The 22,959-nt window shown below is 42.1% G+C and overlaps 4 long non-coding RNA genes across 7 annotated transcripts in view; 3 read left to right on the top strand and 1 right to left on the bottom strand.

Moving 5' to 3' along the window:
- Positions 1–3,193: 3,193 nt before the first annotated feature.
- LOC121396986 overlaps positions 3,194–22,959 on the bottom strand; it is a 52,248-nt gene continuing 32,482 nt past the window's right edge. For all 4 annotated transcript variants that reach the window (XR_005963294.1, XR_005963295.1, XR_005963296.1 and 1 more), the window contains 3 exons: positions 11,750–11,854; positions 5,412–5,509; positions 3,194–3,483 (listed from right to left, as the gene is read on the bottom strand). This is a non-coding gene — a long non-coding RNA (uncharacterized LOC121396986). The remainder of the gene's footprint in view (positions 3,484–5,411; positions 5,510–11,749; positions 11,855–22,959) is intronic.
- Positions 7,317–8,268, top strand: LOC121397006. Its single transcript, XR_005963328.1, has 3 exons — positions 7,317–7,335; positions 7,825–7,866; positions 8,219–8,268. It is a non-coding gene; the product is annotated as an uncharacterized LOC121397006 (long non-coding RNA).
- Positions 8,553–9,112, top strand: LOC121396994. The gene is made up of 3 exons (XR_005963314.1): positions 8,553–8,640; positions 8,733–8,783; positions 9,053–9,112. It is a non-coding gene; the product is annotated as an uncharacterized LOC121396994 (long non-coding RNA).
- LOC121396999 lies at positions 9,114–10,660 on the top strand. The gene is made up of 3 exons (XR_005963321.1): positions 9,114–9,326; positions 9,713–10,045; positions 10,557–10,660. It is a non-coding gene; the product is annotated as an uncharacterized LOC121396999 (long non-coding RNA).

The following is a 22,959-nucleotide window of genomic DNA, read 5'->3' as shown; positions in this document are numbered from 1 at the left end:
AGAGAATCACCCGTGAACCGTAAGGATAGCAATCTGAGTTTGGAAGCGGTGTCTCCCGACCAGTGTTTCAGCCATAAGGCCCGCCTAGTCACCACAGTCACCACAGTATTTACAGTTGCTTTAGCCGCTAGTTTAGTGATTTCCATGGTCGCAGGGTAGGTGGCCCTTGAGGATCTGCTTTTTTAGTGATGATTTTACAGTCTGAACAGTAAGTTCTTTCTGATCTCCTCAAAGAATGCCTGCAAGTTTTACACTTTGGTAATTTCTCTGGTTTTTTCATTTTCTTTACAGATTGTATGTCTGCCCGAAGGTCTGTGAGAGAATTTGTCTTTTCCATATCTAGCAGTGTTAGTTAATAAGAACAGAGTTGTGACTCACCACCAGCCTGAGACTGATTAGTTATTGTCTCTAAGTTGCTTGCGCTGTGCTGAAAATGCGCAGATGGGATGAATTTGAGCCGTCCTGGAACAGTGTATGTTCTCTCTGAGCTGCTATGTAGTAGCTGCCCGCCGTTATCAGCTATCCCTGCAGGGAGTGTGAGTAGTGCACGCCGCTCTATTAGCACGGCTATTACAGATGACGTCAGTGCGCCGTGATAACTGGCGCGAACAGAGCTGCCGCGTCTATGCGGCTGAAAGGAAAAACGTCAGTGCGCAAGAGAACAAAAACGGCGCGAACTAACTCCTTGTTCCTCCCACGTAAGATAAGGTTGATGGGCAGAGTATGGCCGCGTCTATGCGGCTCTATTGCGGTACAGATTCCATTTACAGGGGCTGTCAGTACCTTTGCGTTCTTGTAAACGCTGCTCCTCTAGAAAGATGACCCGGGAAACAGGCATGAGAACGCACCAGTCGGTCCCTGGAGCTTTGTGTCAAAAAGCTCTCTAACAACCCCATAGAACAGCGGGTAGCTCTGCTAACCCTGTAGGTTGTGTGCCTGTGACAGCTCTGCATGTCACGTATGGCCTTGTTACACAACTGAATACCCGTCAGTTGGTAATGTTGCACCCTAGGAGCAGCTCTGCATGCCCAACAGGTGTGATTATGAAAAAAGGTATAAAGCAATAAAATAAAAATAAAATAAAAAGGAGACTGTCCTTAACCTCCTGAGGAAGGACAAAGAACTGAGCAGTGAAGGTGGAGCCAAGTACATATAGCCAGAAGGAGGGGCCGTGAGTAAACAGTTTCTGTCCTGTCTCCAGAGGTGAAGGATAACATAACCCACAACGTCTGCACTGACAGGAGGGCCGACTAGAGAAATTATCATTTTATGAATATTTCTCACATGTATATATCAAAACTCCAAGCAGTTAACTACTAAAATTCCAAAACACAGCTGCACAAAACTCCATATGTCTGATTTCAAGGCCAAACATTACACTAACAGTAGGTTTACCCTAGAAAACTACACTACAAGAGCAGATTCTGGCAAAGCAAAAATGAGTAAATATATCCATGTATGCTGTATTTTGCTACAGGGAGCGAGGGGTCCAGTCGAGTCTCAATCAGCGGTTTTATTGAGACTAGAGAACTTGGAATCAGTCTGAAAGACACTAGAGTGATGGCCAACAGCACACTGCCTTTATAGTGCAGTTAATGCTTTGATTATATTATTATTATCATAACATAACAATACATTACATACATTATGTATGTGTTGTGTATCAGGATTAGTACTTCTTCCTAATGAATTTCTTAGTATATGACTAAAGGACCTGATATATAAGAGCTCCCTACAGACAGCACTGCCTACCTGCCCCTCCACCTGCTCTTCTGCACCCAGTGAGGTGGGACCAGTGGGGTACAGCTATTTGCCACTTCGGCACTACTATCACCTTGAGTGAGGATCTCAGGCACTTCCCTTCAGCTTCAACTGTGAAAGCAAAGAGAGGACAAACACTAGCATAGAAGCAGTGGCGTAACTCGAGTGTGTCGGGCCCCCGTGCAATGCGGGACACATCTGCAGAAGGGAGATAGGGGAAAGTGCTGTGTTGGACTTAAATATTTTTTGTCATGCCAGACTCTACACCTGACATATGGATATTCCAGTGCATGAGATTCATCTTTATCTCTAGTGTGAGGCAGGTGGGTGCAGTGCTTGGCCATTGCAAACATCAGACTATTGATTACACAGAAGACTGGCAAGTATCTGGCCCATATGGCAAAAAGCTTGATCTTGCTGGGGGGTCTAATTTACAAAGGCCCTGGTGCTGGCGGCTGCAAAACAGCCCTGTCTTTACTAGCACCCTGCACACACTGACACTCCCTAACTTGCATGTTTGATTGTCAAGCAAGCTAAGGAGTAGTTAGAGAGTAAGATGATGGATGTCTATGTGCCTCCTTCCATCCAACCCTGTATAATTACAGCACAATACATATAAATACCAAGAACTCGCTTTAGCTCCTGTTATTGGGCAATGGATCTGGGGTGTAATACTCATCAGAACATACATTATCCGTGTTCTGAATAGTAACTCAGCAATGTCCATCCCTAACTGGACAGTGATCAGCTGCCTCACTGCCCATGCTGGATATATAGATCAAAACACTGCTGTTTCTATAGGCCTCCAGCTTCATATTCGACGATGTAAATTAGGGATGCACCGAATCCACTATTTTGGATTTGGCCGAACCCCCAAATCCTTTGCCAAAGATTCGGCTGAATACTGAACCGAATCCGCATATGCAAATTAGAGGTGGGAAGGGGAAAACATTCTTTACTCTTTTGTTTTGTGACAAAAAGTCAAGCAATTTCCCTCCCCTAAAATTAGTATTCACATTCGGTTGCAGCATCTTGGAAAGACATCAAATATGTAAATATTACCTAAACCTTGTCTACCTAATTCTATAGAAATACTGTTTATTATTCACTATGTGCAATATAAAAGCTGTCGATTGTAGCTGGTGTGCAAGATAATTCTGGGCAGAGGGGGAAGCCTTTAGGATATCAATTCTAAACATTGCAGGACTGCAAACACCTGGCCACATACATATTACACCCACTGGCGTAACTTCTTGCTGCAGGTAAGAGAGCGGCTGAGGAAGAGAGTTTTTTTTTATTAGCTATAGAGGAACCAGATCCCACAGTCTGGGCCCCCCTGTTCCTCGGGCCCCCTGCTTCCTCTTTAGTTACGCCACTGATTACACTCCACCAAAAAGACAAACAAGTGCGTCAGCTAATTCATGGTGCCTGATAAAAACTTTTAACTTACTTATTTATTGACTTAGATTCATTCTCTGAATCATTTAAATGTTTATAGAAGATTACAAGAGGACAAATACACCAGGACACGTATCTTGCACTTCTCATTCAAGCAATGGCAGGACTTACTTGCCTGTGCTGTTTGTGAACAAGATGGCACCTACTGATATCCTCCACTTGCGACCAACGACCACTCCAGGGCACATTCACATTAATTCCTTTGTTTTCCTTCCTCATAGTCAAACATCTCAATTCTGGTGTGTTGGAAGTACCTTTGGCAAGCTGGGAATTAGAAGTTCCTGTCTGGTGAGCACAGCATCTGTATATATCATTCTCGCTTTACCCACAGTCAGGTTTATATTTGCTGCCATTTATATGTTAAAAAATGACCATAATACGACCCAAACACAGAGATGCAAGTGAAGGATAAATATTTTTTTTGGAAATAAAGGAATGCACCCCAAACAAACATTACAGACAAATATTACAGGCCTGTATCAAAATGTACTTTTTCTTAACTCATCCCTCTCCCCAAGTAACTGATAAGGGAATGAAAATAAAGCTCTGCATCTGTATCAAACCGAATCCTGGATATGGTGCATCCCTAGTATCTTAGGAAAGACTGGCCTCAGCATTAACCCCCTCCGGCCCTCCAGTGGCCTACCTTTTTCCTGCTCGTGGCTGCAACCAGGGACAGCGAGGGAGGTGGGGGGCACAGCCAATAACAGGTCTGGGTCGGCGGGTCCATAAGGGCTGTCGGCCTATCAGGTTTTTTCCTGGTGTCCCGCTGGCCCAGTCCGACCCTAGGCGTATCAAATGCAACCACTTATAAATACGCTTCTAAAGATCCCATAGAAATGAATTCAGAGAGAAAACATTTTGGATTGATGAAACAAGCATTTCTTTAAGTAAGTGTTCTCTCTAAAGGGTCTTCTACTGGCACAGTTTGATGGGCCAGCAAGAAAGTGACAGCCCGAGTCAGGGAAGGGAACATAAACATAATAGTTGAGGAGGAAACACATGCTTATAATGTTTAATCCTTCACTCATGTTATTCCCATTTATCATGTATTTGATCCAGAGAGATGAGGTCTCCAGTTTACCAGAAACCCCCCCCCCCCCCAAAACATACCTTTTTCAGCCCAAAATGGCAACTGCACCTTTCCCTGGATGAAAACTGCACAATATTAGGGATGTACTGAATCCAGGATTTGGTTTGGGATTCGGCCTTTTTCAGCAGGATTCTAATTTGGATTTGGCCAAATTCAAGTGCCTGGCTGACTTTTCGTCACATAAAGGGCTGTGGTTGCGTTGGGCTGGTACAGAAGCACAAAACATAATGTACAACATTTCTAGCTAATTCTTTAGTTCAACTTTAGTTTGAAGGAACCACAGTGATACGGATAACCCAATGGTTGCACTGGAAAAGAAAGGCCACTCCAAGTGCAAATTCTCAGTGGTGTATAGGAGTATCCGGGAGTATATAAACAATAAGTCTGAGTTCAAGTGCCGGGTAGCCTGGGAAGAGGAGGTGGGCAACCTGACAGATACACAATGGCAACAGATATTATAGACTTAAAATCCTACAGCTTTATCTTGTGTATAAGGCTAATCATACCCAAGAAAAGTTGCACACAATAAACCCGGAGATCTCACCACTACGCCTTTGCTGAAAACAGCATATTGCAGTTTCACACCCTTTTGGAATACCCAGCACTCCAAAGATACTGGGAAGAAATAGTCTCTACCCTAAATGAATACCTACCTGTCACAAAACAGAAAAGTAAAAAATGTTTTCCCCTTCCCACCCCTTATTTGCATATGCAAATTGGGTTAGGATTCGGTTCAGTATTCGGCCGAATCTTTCAAGAAGGATTCAGGGGATTGGAAGATTCCAAAATAGTGGATTCAGTGCATCCCTACTTTAGACCCTATGGCCTACATCCTGTCTATAAGGCTTTGAAAAGGCAACAGCCCTGCCATTGTTTGCTTGCTAACCCAAGCAATTTCTGCTAATGTATTTTCCTATGCAAATTAGTCTGTACCATACCATGCCTGTATAAATTGTACATCCAAAAACCCCAACCCTCATCCTAGAACACCCACTGATACGCAATAGCTTAATTATATGGCACCAGCTAAACAAAAACTGTTCACTGGCTCCATATCCATCACAGCTGACCCCAATAAGAAACAATACTGACTACTTACCTGGGATTGAAGATAAGGGATACGAAACTGTTTTTGGGCTCCAGAATCTTCAATCGAGGCACCTTCTAGGCACGGAAAAAGACCATATCCCCATGTTCCTAAAAAACAAAGAAAAGCAGTGAGTTGGGAACAAGTGGAGGTACCTACAGCTGAAACGTTATATCAATAGGAAATACTGTGTGTAGACCACTAACCAGCTTTGAAACATATAGCGCTATAAATACACGTCACAGACTCTTTCTAACGTTGGAACACAAACTCCCCAACTAACCCAACTGTACTTGTCTTGGGAAATGGACTCAAACCTCAATCCCTGAGCAAGATTGGCTGGACATATTCCAAATAATAAAAAAATGCTCAATAAGCAATAAATACAATTGTAACCCCCATCTCTACCTGAAGGGATCCCCTACAAGCAAAGGCCCAAACCGGTTGTACCAGACTAAGCAACAGAAGCAGCACTGATTGATACCATGGCTGATGAATGAATGGATCCAACAAATATGGCAGCGCAGTAACTGCAGTGATTCAATAGGCCACACATACAAAGCAATGTTCTGTGTACTTAATAGGCTGTGTATGTAGTGCACATCTAATTAGAAATAAATGCCATATAAACCTCACTCATCAACAAGGGACACTTCCCCTTTAAGAGCAGGGAACAGAGGTGACTTTCCACATGGGGATTTGACAGTTGGTTTAGTCCGTTGGTTGGCACTGTGGTGAGAGGTAAGCAAACTTTCCCTCTGGGCATTTTTTAGCCAAGTAACCCTTATTTTAGTGCAAAAAGAGGGGGAACTGGGGCGATATCTGCTCCCCAGGCTAGCGGGTGTTGTGTCTCTCACTGATTTTAGTGAGTTTGGAGATTTTTCCCCTAACTTGTGCTTGGGAGATGCCTTTAATCTTAGTGTTGGTAGGGAGACACAGACCCTGGATTTGGCAATTAATGCAGGACTGTCGGCAGATATTCACATTATCTACTGATGGTAACATTTGGGGACCCCTGTACCACAACATAAGCTGATAAATTAGTGTTCCCAGTATTGACAGGCTCCTTAGAGATTTGCCCTTTGCCCCCTGGGTGTATGATGTGCCCTGCTCTTATGTAGCAACATTGTAGCTAAATACATGTTCCCTTTATACAAGTCTGGAACTAGGGGAGAACACGATGCACGTGCCATGGGGACAGTCGGGGGTTATAGCAAATAAGTGGAGGACATACACCAAGGTCCCATAGAAGAGAGGAGACTTCACCCTAGGGATTTGACAGTTGGTTTAGTCCGTTGGTTGGATCTGTGTTAAGTGTATATTCCATCTGAGAGATTTTCTGACAAACAACCTTTACTATAGTAAAAGAATGACGGGAAAAGGTTGAGTGATGCCCCCAGACTAGCAGATGTTGCTCCTCTCCCTGATTTTAGTGAATTTGGAGACTTTTCCCATAAAATGTGCTTGGGAGATGCCTTTAATGTTAGTGCTGGTTGGGAGACACAGACCAGGATTTGGCAGTTATTCAGGGCTTTCAGCAAATTGACTGTGTGAGGAAACTTCCAGCATTCTAGAAACTGAGGCCCAGTACCTGCTAGAAGTGACACAAAGCTCAAGTTTAGGGGAAAATAGAGCTCTGCCTTCCTCTGTATTATATAGGAAATATTAAGTACTAAATTCATTAACTTGTCTTTTTATTCTCTTTTCTATACAGATTGCTACAGTGCTTTTCCTGCATTTTTGGACAGCGACTTCTGTGCTTCACACCTGCCTAATAACATCTGGGTTTTTTGGCTTCTCCATTGTTCAGTTAATAACATCTTCATCTGAACAGTGTAAGAGAGAGCCAGGGGTTCCTTAGGGAAGGCCCCCCTCGGGGTGGCCCGGCCTTGTGCCGCCCCCTTTTTTTCCCCCTTAGGAGAATCTTCTTTAAGAGGTAATCTTGCAAATTCAATTGATACAGCACTTGATTTCTTCTTCAGCGAGTCTGTCCTAAATTCACTTGGGCGGTGGAGTCCCACGTGGCTTTGTGCATATGAGCCCATACGGTTACTGTATATGGGATTTATAAGAAGCAAATCCATCAGCAGCATTAATAATGGGCTTTTATCATTGAGTGGAACAATGTTTCATATAAATGGGGGAATACAGATAAGGAAATAAATGGATGGCCTGCCTTTTAGTTAACTTTTAGTATGTTATAGGATGGCTAATTCTAAGCAACTTTCAATTGGTCTTCATTAACGTTTTTAGAAGCTGCTGAAAAAAAGCTAAATAACTCAAAAACCACAAACAATAAATGACAACCGAATGAAAATTGTCTGAGTATATCACCCTCTACATCATACAAAAAAATAATTTAAAGGTGAACAAACCCTTTAACTGTGACTTCATTTTGCCTGATTATGTCCATTTGTCCTTTTAGATTTCGACGATGGAGAAATCATTGAGAAATCCATCTCTCAAGGTAATGCCTGTGTGTTAAACGTTCCTCTCTCATCTGAACTGGTGTTTCCCTTTCACTCTTCTATATAAGCTCTCCATAAGCAGCTGGCTGGCTGTCTGCGCCGTTTCCTTTATACATATAGGTGGGAGCTGCCATACCATTTGCATCTGTGCAGGTAGAACAGACATCCAGGGAATCCTATCACTATGTTTATTTCCTTTTCAGAATACAATGTCCTTATTCCTGGCATGTTTGCCCCATAGAAACCCCAAACCCTTTTCTGTCTCTACTCTCCTCAGAGCGAGACTGACTATGAGCAGCATTTAGAGCCCTTTAGTATTCTGTCACTAATGCTCTTTCCTTTCACTTACAGACGCTGTACTCCGTCCTGAAGAACTTCAGGGAGGAATATACAGACTTTGAGGCGCTTGCCTCTTATTACGGTAAAATCCAATATTCTTTATCAGTTCCTAATGTTGTTAGTTTTATTATATGTGGATTCCTTTCACCCTTTAGCTCAGTATTTAATGGAAATGTGTTTTTCCTGCAGAAGATCACTACTGGGTCCAATACAGCAAGAACTTCAACATGTAAGTAAAACATAAATGGACATGTTGGGAATCATTTGCTATTGCCCGGGACTAATTGCAAGGGCAATAAGGCTGGAAAATATTTTATTAATGCTCAGTGGTATTTTTCTTTTTCAGAAAACACTTCCTTCTTACGTGTATTGAGGACCCGAGGATGAGGGCCAAGGAGAACATTGCCCAATACAGTTTAATGCTCGACTCACTGGTATGTAATGCAGAATAGAGGTTTTGATAAATAGGGAACAAATGATATTAGATTGCCAGCTCTTATCTCACGCTTCTTTCTTTATGTTACAGGAAGTGCTCAAGAGGGAACGTGCCTCCCTCAAGAATGCCAAGCTGCCTCCTGTAAGTGTCACTAGTATTATTATTATAGGAGAGGTTATTATTCACTGTGTGTCTCTATAATAATTAAGAACAATATTATTCATTCTCTCTCCTGCTCCCCTGGGAGGGGGGGGGCATCTAAAGTCACCCATCCAAGTGCCATTTTAACCAGCAACAAAAATGGGGTTATGCACAGACACTGCATAAGAGTTTTATTACAAGGGGCCACATGGGCAAAATAATGGCATTGGTACAAAGAAGCGCTTAACACTGACTCTCTTCTTCCACAGGGTCATCCAACACGACTGCAAAACCGGAGGCAGAAATATGAGTATCTGAGGCTGGAGAATGTAAGTTCACCTGGGATCACTGTCCCTGATGCTTTTCTTGGGTGTTTAAAAGGTACTATTAGCAGCACATATACAGCCATAATTCTAATTGTCTCCTTTCTTTCCCCTTTGCTCCTATCCTCGTGCCTCCCCTGTGCTCACAGACCATCAAACATCATTTTTGCCAGTTTCAAATCGAGCTCTTGAGGGAGCAGAAGCTGCGGGAAGCTGCTCGGTATGTCCTTTGCAATTACCACTTTCAATTACAGTTACTGGCACATTACATATTCAAAAAATAGATGTTTTCTCATAGCTCTGGGTGCTTTGGCCATACTAATAATAAATAGCACAGAAACTTGTGGAACTTTTTTAGGTCCCTACAACCATAGCACGTATCTCTGCATGTATCACTGGGTGAAACCCAGCATGGAACTTACTCAGCTCAGTAACTGCCCAATGTGTTACAGTAGGGACAGGTGTGTAGAAGGTACAATGTTATTACTTAGGTACAAGTCTATCTGGCTATTTTAATCCTCCAGTGATAAGAATTGTAGTTGCAATACTTTGGAAACATATGACAATAATGACTCAATATTTGACATTTTCTTCCCTTCAACCTAGTAAGAAACACACGCACAAACAAACTCCTGCAGCTAAAGAAAAGGAGGATGGAGCCACTGCAGCAGCAGAAGAGGGAGCCCTTGCCTCACAGGGGAAAGAAGAAGGAGCAAAAGAAAAAGAAGAGGAGGAAGAAGCAGCTCCCGGAAAAGAACAGCAAGAGGAGCAACAGGAGAAGATGGAGGAGCAATCTCCTGCAGTGAAAGAACAGGTAGGAATGAAGAGGAAAAGGAATGAAGAGGAAGCTCCAGCAGCGGAGAATAAAGAAGAGGGAGTGGATGGAGAAGAAAAAGCTCCTCCAAGGAAGCGGCCAAGGAAGGACTACAGAGGATTTAGGTAATGTATCTAATTATGGGCTATTGCTTATTATCTGCAGATGCCCCATGTTGGCCAGTGCAACTCTATTTCACCTCCTGCTGTTCCTATCATATGGGCTGCCCAAATTAGTAGAATAAAAATGGCGGCCACAGTGGGTATGGCTCCTTCTACACTCACGTGCTGATCGGTCATGGTGCGTAACTGCTAGGCCGGTGTAGGGGTGCCTTTAGGTTGTGCCAGATACTCTGGGTAAGAATCCAGCCAAGACTACAGATATCAGTTCTGGTTCTCTAGTAGGCCAATGAGGGGGGAGGTAGGTAACTCTGATAGGACTGCTGTAGCATTGGCTCACATATCCACCTTTGGGAATGGGTTTCTCACTGGAAGCAAGACTGGCACCAGGTGATCAATATAAAAATAAAAGGTGCCATGCCAGGTAGCTGAGAATGAGCCTTTTATATAATAAAAAAACAAGTATTAGTCTGTAATTAATTCTTATTTTAATCATTTCTAAACTTTTTCTTTTCAGTGTTCCACCAGAAGACTCTTCAGACAGTTCTGCTGCCACCAACGCAACCCTGCTCCTTGCATGCCTTCTGTGGCTGTTTATGCATATCTGTGTGTTTGTGTGTGTCTATGTGTGTCTGTGAGTGTTTGTCTATGTTTGTGTGTGTCTGTGTCTAGCCATGATCCAGGGTATAAACCGACTGCCGTTTGAAGGAGTCAGGAAGGAATTTTACCCTCAGTTCAAATTGGCCAAGTGCTGGGTTTTTTGCCTTCCTCTGGATCATCAGCTGTTGATTATTGTTGATGCCCAACAATAATTGCATATTTAAATCAATAAATCTCCTGTTCCCACCAACAGGTTTCCCATAAACATTTCTCTGTGTTTTTAATTGAATAACTAAGGTGAATATTGAAGGGAGGGTCTCCTGTGCCTCATTCTGCTTAAGGTGACTGACCAATTGTGTGAAGGGATGTGCGTTTGTGTGTATCTAAATAATACCACTGGGGCTGATGAACATCTGCACGTGCAGAACAGGGTTGGGTGAAACTGTGTTGTGTTGCTCATAGAGGGGTTGGTTTAATATCTGGAGATAACTGGATGGTTTAATATCTCTGCAGGTGAGTTGCTATAGTGGGTTCTGCTGTGGGACTTGGTTAATATGTACATGATGGGGCTGAAAGACACAGATATAAGGTCATTCTACCTACTATAGTATTATACATACTGAACTCTAATGATTGGAATGTATTAAATATTGCTTTACTCAATAGGCCACAATCCAACAGCATTTCTAACATTGTGCCCCATTGATACTATAACAGGCATTTAATAAATGGATATGCTTGATATAGGGGGATGTTTATGATGGATTAGTTTTTAGGTAACTCTCTGTGCAGGTTATAAGAAGCTTTTGTGGTGGTAGTGGTGGTGGGGGTCCTGCTAATGGTCCTGCTAACGAGAAGCATTCCATTCCTTCTCAACCCCACACAATCCCCTCTAAGGCCGACGGTCAGCAGAATTAACTCCTGTAGCAACACAGTACTCCACATTCAGATCTCCATGGACTTTGTCAACAAAATGCATGAGGTAAAACAGGAGACAAATGAGACTATGGGGTCCTATGATGTTACATCTCTTTTCACGTGCATACCCACATCTGAGATAATTGGAAGGCAATTAAAAGACAATGTGTGTATGTAACTTCTTTGATTTACCTGGAAGGGGTATCTGTTCCTGCAAGCATTGCTGAGATCAGTGATCACAATCTCGACACCTTTAATCCGAGCCAAATCAATGGCACCACGGAAAGAGAGTATTTTCTGGAAAGGAAAGTATATAATTATAAAGGAACATACTGGGGGAGCTGCTACTGTGTATTATTTGGCATTTGCCAATACAGTTAACAAATAGTGACAGATAATAGCAATGACATTTCCACATGTTTATAAACCTAGTGAGAATGAGAAATTAAAGGGACAGAGACAATCGCAATGACAGTTACGCATGACTATAAACCAAGTGAGAATGAGGAATTAATTGATATTGGGAAGTTGCATAGTTACATCGTTTAAGGGTCAGAGTTACGTTGTTTCAGGAGTCTGAACCAGCAGTTCAGAGAACAGAAAAGAATGAGGAATGAATGGCTATTGGAAAAATTGCTTAGAGGTACATTGTTTCAGGAGTTATAACCAGCAATTCAGATAACAGAAAAGAATTTGGAATGAATGATATTGGGAAGCTGCTTAGAGTTACATTTTTATCAGCCAAAAAAGTTTTTCGCAAAAAGCATTGGTTTCTAAGTGTCTAAAAAATGAAAGAAAAATCATGTTTCCCATAAAAACAAACACATATATCAGAAACACAATTTATTTATGTAAGAGAACACAGCAGATTTGAAAAGTTCTATGTCTCCTGAATGCGCCAATATCTATATATAAATATATAAATATAGTTTTATGAAGATTTCTCACTTGTATAGATCAAAAACTCCAAACTTATGTCATTCTATTATCACAGAACCCCTCAGTGACTTCTAATATCCTTATCATTTTATAGTAGGGAGTACGTTGTCTCTTATAGTATATGAGTGATGCTCAAAGATCTCTGTATAACTCAACCTGCAGCTTCATGACTTTATATGGTCACAGAACCCCTCAGTGAAAGCAAACATCCTTAACATTTACGGTATTTACAGTGGGGTTGCAGAATCCCTTATAATACGAGTGATAGCCAACTGACTAACTCAGCCTGCAGCCATATGCATTTATATGGTCTCAAACCCCTCAGTGACTTTCAATATCCTCATAATTTACAGTGGGGGTACATTATCCCATATAATACTTGGGTGATACTCAGAGTTGCCTCTAGAACTCAGACTGGAGCCTTGTGCCTTTATATGGTCACAGAACCCCTCAGTGAAAGCAAATAACCTTAACATTTACGGTAGGGGGCACACAATCTCTTAAAATACCTGTGTGATACTTAAGGTCCACTGTATAACTTAGTCCACAGTCTTGTCTCTTTTATGGTCACAGAACCCCTCAGTTACATCTAACACCCATATCATTTAGGGGGTACAGTATCCCTTATAGTCCCCTGTATCACTTAGCCTGTAGCTCTGTGCCTTTACATGGCTACAACCTCTCATTGACTTCTAATATCCTTACAATTTACAGTGGGGTTGCAGTATCCCTTATAATATGAGTGACAGTCAATTGGCTAACTCAGCCTGCAGCCATATGCATTTATATGTCCCGAAACCCTCAGTGACTTTTAATATCCTTATAATTTACAGTGGGGGTACATTATCCCATATAATACTTGGATGATACTCAGAGTTCCCACAAGAACTCTAGCCTGCAGCCTTGTGCCTTTATATGGTGACAAACCCCCTCAGCGACATCTAATATCCTTATAATTTAACGAAAGGGGGTACATAATCCCTTATAATACACAAGTGATACTCAGAGTTCCCTGTATAACTCAGCCTGCAGCCTCGTGAGTTTATATGGCCACAGAATTCCTCAATGACTTCTAAAATCCGTATAATTTACAGTAGGATTACATTATCCATTATAATACATGAGTGATCATCAAGAGTTTGCTAAATAACTTTGAATCCCTCAGCGACTTCTAATATATTTATAACTTACAGTGAGGGTTCATTATCCTTTATAATACACGAGTGATAGTCTAATGTTTAACTCAACGTGCAGCCTTGTGCCTTTATATGGTTGCAGAATCAACCGCTTAGTGAAATCGAATATCCTTATTATTTACAGAAGGGGGTACAGTGTCACTTGCATCCATCTATTTCAGATAAAGATGTCTAGATGATCTGCCTGCATATAAAGGGGATCATTTGCAAGGTGCAACAATTAAAAATGTTTTTTTTGTACTTTGCATTTAGCCCTATGGGCTGCACCCAAAGAGCTGTGCCTTATTATGAATACACTGAATTCTGAGAGGAAGAGTGGTGAACAGTGAGAGTTTCCAGGTAGCCACATCGCTTGTGCTTCATTCAAGCAACAGGGTAGGATGTACCTGGGTCTGCAAGACACAGAAAAGACATAATTAATAACTAACTATGGCAAGTGTTAAGCACAGAGTTGCCTTGCAGATGACGTGCTACACTCTGATCCAGGTCCAGCTCTTCTTCTGGCGCTTTGGTAATTTTCATCACTTTCGGCGCATGCGCAGTTGTAGCGAACCAGGAAAATGCTCCAACTCCAAACGGCAGTCTTGTACTTTAAAGCAATGCCTTTAAGGGTGTAGGTTTTAAAGGGGCTCATCTTTATGGTAACTTTCAGTATGTTATAGGACGGCTAATTCTAAGCAACTTTTCAACTGGTCGTCATTTTTTTAAAGTTTTTGAATTATTTGCATTCTTCTTCCAGATTTCAAATGAGGGTCACTGACCCCATCTAGAAAACAAATGCCCTGTAAAGCTACAAATGTATTGTTACTGCTACTTTTTTTATTACTTATCTTTCTATTCAGTCCCTCTTCTATTCCAGTCTCTTATTCCAATCAGTACATGGTTGCTAGGGGGATTTGGCCCCTAGTAACAAGATGGCTGAAATTGCAAACTTGAAAGCTGCTAAATAACTAAAAACCCAACTGAAAATTGACTCAGAATATCACTCTCTCTACATTATAGTAAAAGTTAATATAAAGGTGAACAACACCTGTAACTAAATGCTGAACTATATCCTGAAGTCATGGCTCAAATACACACCCAGCATTCTTTATTATTTTATTTGGGGACCTGTGTGCGATCCAGGAATGCTCAAATCAGTTCCCATTCAGCTTGCCCTTTGCCATTAATCAAGATAGAAAGTAGAACAGCGGAACAGGGGTCACGGGCTGCACTCCCGGTACAGTCTCCCCTGCACTGCCGAACTAAAGAGCTCCCTGCGCAATCTTTCAAATAAAGCGTCATAAAATGTCTCCACACTTCCTGTCAAAGCTCAGCTTGAGCGGCTTCCCTCACTTCCGCTATACAAGCGCTGCGCCTCCTCTCTACGGTCACGTGGCATAGTGATGTCACGAAAGACCCCAGAGGGTCCGTCTGCGCCGGGATAAGTGAAGAATTGGGATCTGAGGTGAGTGCGCTGGAGAAAGGTACAGTGTGCGGGTCCCTGTATCCCTAGAAGCTTTGCCCGTAGCCCCTGTGCCTTGTGTGAGGCGCAGCCATGAGTCTCCGGGCAGCTGCGTGCCTCTGGACACTGCCATTTCTCTTGCTCCATATATATACTAGTGATGCCTACAGATGGGACTATATCACGTGTATAAGTAGATCTGGCAGCCCTACAGTTACTTACACTTCCTGGATGGGGAAACAGACCCAACAGGAACCTAAAGAGTTAAACAACTACACAGGTGGTTGCTTCCATGCTGGAACCCTGCTTTGTGAACCCGCCCGCTACCCGTAGCCCTGCTATAACCCTTCGGCTGTCACTTCCCAGTAGGAACTCCACCAGCCGCTGTCACCGTCACTCACATCTTGTAACGGGGAGGCTTGTGTGCCGGTGGCAGGCCGCGCCCATCCTGGCGTCGACCAATAGGACAGAAGAGAGGGCGGGGACAATCAGAAGCTGAGATTTACAGACGCTCTTTTTCTCTGTATATGAATAAACTTTATTCACAAACTAAAAGTGGCAGGCCCTTATAATAAATAAATAACAAGTGTCTAAATAGTATTATTATGTCATGTAAGCGCTTGATTCTAAGCAACTTATTTATTTTAGTTTTTTTAATTACTTGCCTGCTTTTGATTCTTTCCAGATTTCAAATGGGAGTCGCCGACCCCCCCATAAAAATACTCTGTAAGGGCAGGGGCACACAAAGCTACTGGGGGAGATTAGTCACCCGGTGACAAATGGCTTCTTCTTCCAGTATGGTTGCCACCTTTTTTGGAAAAAAAATACTGGCCAACATTTTGGAATAAAGAGAGGGACAAAAAAGGTGACGCCCATTTTTCGTGGCCACACCCCGTAATTGCCATGTTCATTTTACAAAATTTGGCAGGTTATGAAAGTTTGAACATATTTCTGTGGGGTTTTTTTTCAATTACAGTTTTGCTAATGAAGGTGAATTGCCCTTTAAGCTGTGAGTCTAAGGGGCAAATTCACTAACCTCCGAAAATTTGCCAGTGACGGCTTCACTCACAGTGCAACACTTCGCCAGGCATAGATTCACCAGGACAACGCTAATTCACTAAAATCCGAAGTTGCGTCCAGGGCGCCTAACGCTGGCGAAGTTGCACTAGCATTACTGCGGCAAGCAAAGCGAAGTTGCGCTAGCGTTGGCTAATTTGCATATGGCGGGAAGTTAAAGTACAATGGACGAATACGTTGCAGCAAATACATTACACTATACAAGCCCAGGGAACCTTAATAAAATAAAATAGAGCTGTTATATTGCCCTACACATAATCCCACTGTATAGTTTATGTGCCGTATGTTAGGAAATCTAGGGGGGAGCCCGGTACCCTAAAACAAATTTATGCTCTTTTTCAGCCTATCACCCTGAAATAGGTAAAGACAACAGTGTTTTTTGGGACTTAGAAAAATTTTTAACAATTTTTTAGGAATTCCTATCTACTCTGTCTGGCGCAAGAGGTAACGTTCAGTAAAATCCGCATCTTAGTGAATTTGTGTAGTTACATCCATTCTCCAGAGAGCAAAGTTGGCAGGCGTGAGGGAGCAAAGTACTTCTAGAGACTATCTCCTTCGCTAGCGAATTTACGACGGCGACCGTTAGTATATCGGCAAAGTACCGAAATGACGAATTTTTGCCCACGTTAGTCACTTTAGTAAATTTGCCCCTAACTTCTCCCAAGGGACCTGATATCTTTTATTGTTGCTTATCTCAAAATTGTTACAAATGTATCTTATCTGCAGCTGTGGCTTTTCTGGGCTCTCTGCCAAAAGCCAATTAAGTTTGAAACATTGTTTCTTTTTCTGGCTGTTTAGTGCAGAGAAAACCGGGATTTTCCAGTACAAACAAGGCACTGTCAAAAGAGGGACTCTCTGAAAAATTTGGGAGTTGGGAGTTATGCAGCCTTCCTATATATTTATCTTTTTTTCCATTGATAACATTGAGATCAACCATAATTTTTATCGGCCAGGTGGATCGCTTCATTTTCCGAAGTCGCCCAAAGTTTCCTCATGAGGCGGCTTTGGAAAACGAAGCGATCCGAGTGCCATTCCGCCAGCGATTTACATTCTAGCCAGAGGGGAGGCAGTTCAGGGAGATAAGTCGCCCAAAGAAGAAGCGATCTGTCGCTGTGCGACTAATCTCCCCCAGAAGTTTCCTGTGCCCATGCACTAAGTCTACACATTTATTTTACTCATCTTTCCATTCAGGCCTCTCCTATTCATATTCCAGTCTCTTATTCCAATCAGTGCATGGTTGCTAGGGGAATTTGGCCCCTACCAGGGCCCCAAGGGGTCTAGTTACGCCACTGATTACACAAGATCTGTCCCATAAATACGTCCTATACATCATTTAATTATTGCTCTCGGCTTGACCCATTTTAGTTACAATACTTTATATCAAGTCACTAGTTAAAATTTGCAACTCGAATCCTGTTAACATAAAGGAAGCAGCGTGAGTGGAACTTTAGAAAAATCGCAGAGTACGGGACAGAAAATTACAGTAAAAAAAGTGGATATGGAGAAGAACATGCCCCTATTCCTGAGAACATCTTGCCTTACTACACACACTATCCCATCATTATACTCACTACCAATAAGGTCATCTTGACTTACTATACACCCTATCCCACAGTTACAGTCTCTGTTTATAAGACCATCTTGCTGTATGTACATTAAAGGACTTTATAGACAAATAGCAGGGGACGTTTTTTACCCATAAAGTGTATCACCGTACCAGAGGCCTCCCCTTTAGACTAGAAAAAAAGAACTTTCATTTGAAGCAACGTAGGGGGTTCTTCACTGTCAGGACAGTGAGGTTGTGGAATGCACTGCCGGGTGATGTTGTGATGGCTGATTCAGTTAATTCCTTTAAGAATGGCTTGGATGATTTCTTGGACAGACATAATATCAAAGGCTATTGTAATACTAAGCTCTATAGTTAGTATAGATATGGGTATATAGAATTTATGTGAAAGTAGGGAGGGCTGTGTGTATGGATGCTGGGTTTTCATTTGGAGGGGTTGGACTTGATAGAATTTGTCTTTACTATACACACTATTCCCCAGTAACATCTCATTCCCCTCATCTTTTTTTTCATGATAGTTTTATGGAGTATTCAAGGAAAGAGAATTTGGAAGAGAAAGAATGAGAGAGGAAACAGAGAAAATGGAATCATGGGAGGAGAGTGAAGCGAGTGCCAAAGCTGTGCGGCTATCCCAAACGGCGGAAATGAGGAAGTGCCGAAAAGCCGAACAGCGAAAGGAACCGAAGCCACAAAAACAGCCGAAGCCGAACTCCCGAAGTGGCAAAAAGATCCGAAGCTACGAAAATAGCCGAAGTCCTGAAGCGGCGAAAAGACCCGAAGTCATGAAAACAGCTGAAATTGAACTCCTGAAGTGGCGAAAAGACCCAAAGTCACGAAAGGAGGTGAAGTCCTGAAGCCACAAGTTCAATTCTACTGAACACCAATTTGTGTTTTTTTTTAATCCCCTGGCCACCAATGTATTATTTTAATATTCTATAGGCCCCTGCTACCAATGTTTTTTTTAAATATTTTGGGGCCCCCAATTTTTTTTTAACTTGTAAGGGGGGCCCTGGCACAAATGTTTTTTAAAAAATATTCTTTGGGGCCCCATTTTTTTTTTTAACTTGAAAGGGGGGCCCTGGGGCCAATGTTTTTTTTTTTTATATATAACTTGTCTGGGGGGGTGGTTTTAAGGTTTTAGCGCTGATGTCTGTGTGGTCTTTGGGCGGGATGGAGTGGGGCTTGGGTGGAGTGGGCGGGAGCTGGGGTTGGGCTTGGGCGCCAGTGAGGGAGGGGCCCAGAAAATGTTGTTGTATGGGGCCCCGTGATTTCTAATGGCGGCCCTGAGGCCGATACATTAGATACCTTTAAGAAGGGGTTGGATGGTGTTTAGCAAGTGAGGGAATACAGGGTTGTGGATGTTAGCTCACAGTACAAGTTGATCCAGGGACTGTTTCTGGAGTCAGGAAGGATTTTTTTCCCCTCTGAGGCAAATTGGAGAGGCTTCAAATGGGGTATTTTGCCTTCCTCTGGATCAACTAGCAGTTAGGCAGGTTAAAATAGAGTTAAAAGTTTGAACTTGATGGATGTGTGTCTTTTTTCAACCTAACTTACTATGTTACACTGATTATAAATACAATAATGCACGTGGGGCTGCAAGAAAGCTGCAATTGCCCCATTATCTGTGTTGTTTCACCTGCAATTTCTAAAGAAATCAGCGGTTCTATGATCCGGAAGTCATCTCAACTGACATGTTCTTAGATGTAACACTCACTGCTGAGTTCTAAACTGTCTCTGGAAGTACCTCCCACAGCAATGTCGGACTAAGTCTGAACCTGTTCTACACGACCAAAGCCATAATCCTTACCATGAGAGTGTCCCAGGGAAATGTCTTGTCTTCTTCTGTCTTCTGATCTCAATTCTATCCCTTCTGCTTCTTACTGGCATATTCCTGATAAAGACAAATGAATGAAAATTGTTAATAAAAAAACCCAGGGTTTTTTTGGGGCTACTTAAGGTTTCCAAATCTACCATAATTAAATGTGCAACCCCACTAAATAAATAACATAAAACCACCATGCTGAAGCAGCCCTAATGCTAAGGGGACCTGTCACCACATTCCCCTCTAAAGGGCTGAGCAGTGACTATAAGAAAACTAATCCTATGCTAACCAGGCCTCACACTTCCTACTTACTTGGATCCTGGCTGTGGTTCTCCTGCAAAGTGGCTTCTTCAATAGATGTTCCTCCTCTGATGCACATCTGCCCCTGTGACTTGTCTCCTTTCATATTCTTCTAAACTCCACCCTTTTAGAACCTTCTATATGTCTCACTACTCCCTCTAATGGCCAAACACTATAAATACATCTAATGTCTAATCTAACCCATCTCTACACTGCCATCTAGGGGATGAAAATGGTAATTACTGTACAACGGCTTTAACCCTTTCACTACAGGCCGATATGGAATAAAAAAAAATCATGTTTCAAATAATACAATCACACATATCAGACACATAATTTATTTCATGTACGAGACACAGTATATTTGGAAAGTTCAATTTCTCCTCAACACGTCAATACCAAATAATATAATTTAATGAATATTTCTCACTCACCAAAACTCCATAAGTTTGATTTCAAGGCCAAACATTCAACTAATAGTAGGTTTACCCTAGAAAACTACACATTATTAGAAAGAGCAGATTCTGGCAAATAATAAGAACATATATCTATGTACTAGTGATTTGCGGGCCGGCCCGATACCCACGGGTTTACCCTCTGATCTCCCCACCCGCCACTGTCAAATGCCGGCTTCCGACTTCGTCTTTTATAGACGATGCACATACGCGGGTCGGCGCGGGTCTATAAAAGCAACCCGGAAGTCGGATGCGGTAGGCACGGGCTAAGGGAGGGCGGGTATATACTATGTACTCCAAACTACCAAGTTGCAATTCTTTTCTAAAATTATAAGTTTTTTTTATAGAAACTGGTGAATTCTTTGACAAATGACCTCAAAGATTCTAGTCCACAGCATCATATATGCCACATATCATTGGTTACCAAGGTAAAACACTCTATGAATACCAGGATTCCACTGAACAGTTTTATGGAAAGTGTATGGGTTTATGTAAGTATACTGCATATAGGGGCCTCAAAATGTAGACACCCCATACGAGCAACCTGTAAGTCTACCTACTGCCCTGGTGATTTGGGGTATATTTCAACGCATTCCGGCAGGGGAACAGTTGGATCTTGGTCACCAGTGGTTGCGTGCGTATCTTGACGTGTGCGTGTATGTTCGTGTGTCGCAGTGCATCGCTGAGCATGTGAATAGACGCTGGGACAATATTTGGACGGCAAGTACACTAACCGGTTGCTAGGTTGTTCCACAAAAACAGCAACAATCGCAGACACCGTCTTGCCTTACTAAAAACTATCCCACAGTAACAGCAACAATCCCGGAGATAATCTTGCCTTATTATACACTACCCCACAGTCACAGCAATAATCCTGGAGATCATCTTGCATAACTAAATACTATCCCACAGTTACAGCAACAATCCCAGAGACCATCTTGCCCTATTATCAGAACAAGGGGAATGCAATGCTGTATTTTGCTAATACCATGTACAGGGAGCGAGGGGTCCAGTCGAGTCTCAATCAGCTGTTTCATTGGGACTCGAGAGGTTGGCATCAGTCTGAGAGACACTAGAGTGATGCCCAACAGCACACTGCCTTTATAGTGGCTCTCATTTGGTAATGTTTTGATAATATTATTATCATAACATAACCATAGTAGGTGTCAGAGTTGTAGTATTGACAAATATTTTAGTGAATACATTATGTATGTATTATGTATCAGGATTAGTACTTCTTCCTAATGAATTTCTTAGTATATGACTAAAGGACCTGATATATAAGAGCTCCCTACAGACAGCACTGCCTACCTGCCCCCCCACCTGCTCTTCTGCACCCAGTGAGGGGGGACCAGTGGGGTACAGCTATTTGCCATTTCGGCACTACTATCACCTTGAGTGAGGATCTCAGGCACTTCCCTTCAAAAGCTCTGAATTACAGAAAGGTTGTCTCCTATAGGATCCATTATAATCAAATAATCCAACTTTTTAAAAATTATTTTCCTTTGTCTCTGTAATAATAAAACAGTACCTTGTACTTGTTCCCAACTAAGATGAAAGTAATACTTATTGGAAGCAAAACCAGATCATTGGGTTTATTTAACGTTTACATGATTTTCTAGTAGACTTAAGGTATGAAGAGCCAAATTACTGAAAGATCTGTTATCCGGAAACCCCAAGGTCCTGAGCATTCTGGATAACAAGTCCCATACCTGTTCTCAAACGATCTAAGCACAAGAGTATTAAATACATTTTTACTGTGCTAATGGCAAGGGTTAATGAGTGCAGCATTAAAGGGGTCATTAACCTTTACATTAACTTTAATATGGTGCAGAGAGGGATATTCTGAGAAACTTTGCAATGTTTTTTATTATTTAGCTTTTTATTAAGCAGCTCTCCAGTTTGCAGATTGAGCAGTCTGTTTGCTAATGTCCACGTTACCGAAGTAACTATAAATTGATTTGCAGAGAGCCTGAATAAAAAAAAAACCAGTAGCAATAAACGTATAGCCTTACAAGGCATTGAGCAAGATGGTACAGTGGCAATTACATGTATAAATACCCCCAGAACTCAGAGAAAGATGGTATGGTGGCAATTACATGTATAAATACCCCAGAACTCAGAGCAAGATGGTACGGAGGCAATTACATGTATAAATACCCCCAGAACTCAAAACAAGATGGTACGGTGGCAATTACATGTATAAATACCCCCAGAACTCAGAGAAAGATGGTACGGTGGCAATTACTTGTATAAATACCCCAAGAACACTGAGCAAGATGGAACGGTGGCAATTACATGTATAAATACCCCAGAAGACAGAGAGGAATGGTACGGTGGCAATTACATGAATAAATACCCCCAGAACTCAGAGAAAGATGGTACGGTGACAATTACATGTATAAATACCCCCAGAACTCAGAGAAAAATGGTACGGTGGCAATTACATGTATAAATACCCCCAGAACTCTGAGCAAGATAGTACGGTGGCAATTACACTTGGATTTGTGAGATAAATGCGTCATGACTCATGGTTAATTGAAGAAACTGCGTTATCTAAAGTCATCTTAACTCATTTAATGCATTTAACCTTTCCATTAGC

The sequence above is a fragment of the Xenopus laevis genome, chromosome 8L, assembly GCF_017654675.1.
Source record: "Xenopus laevis strain J_2021 chromosome 8L, Xenopus_laevis_v10.1, whole genome shotgun sequence".
NCBI classification, from domain to species: domain Eukaryota; kingdom Metazoa; phylum Chordata; class Amphibia; order Anura; family Pipidae; genus Xenopus; species Xenopus laevis.
Note: the sequence above shows the minus strand (reverse complement) of the source record. Positions and strands in the feature narration are given on the sequence as shown.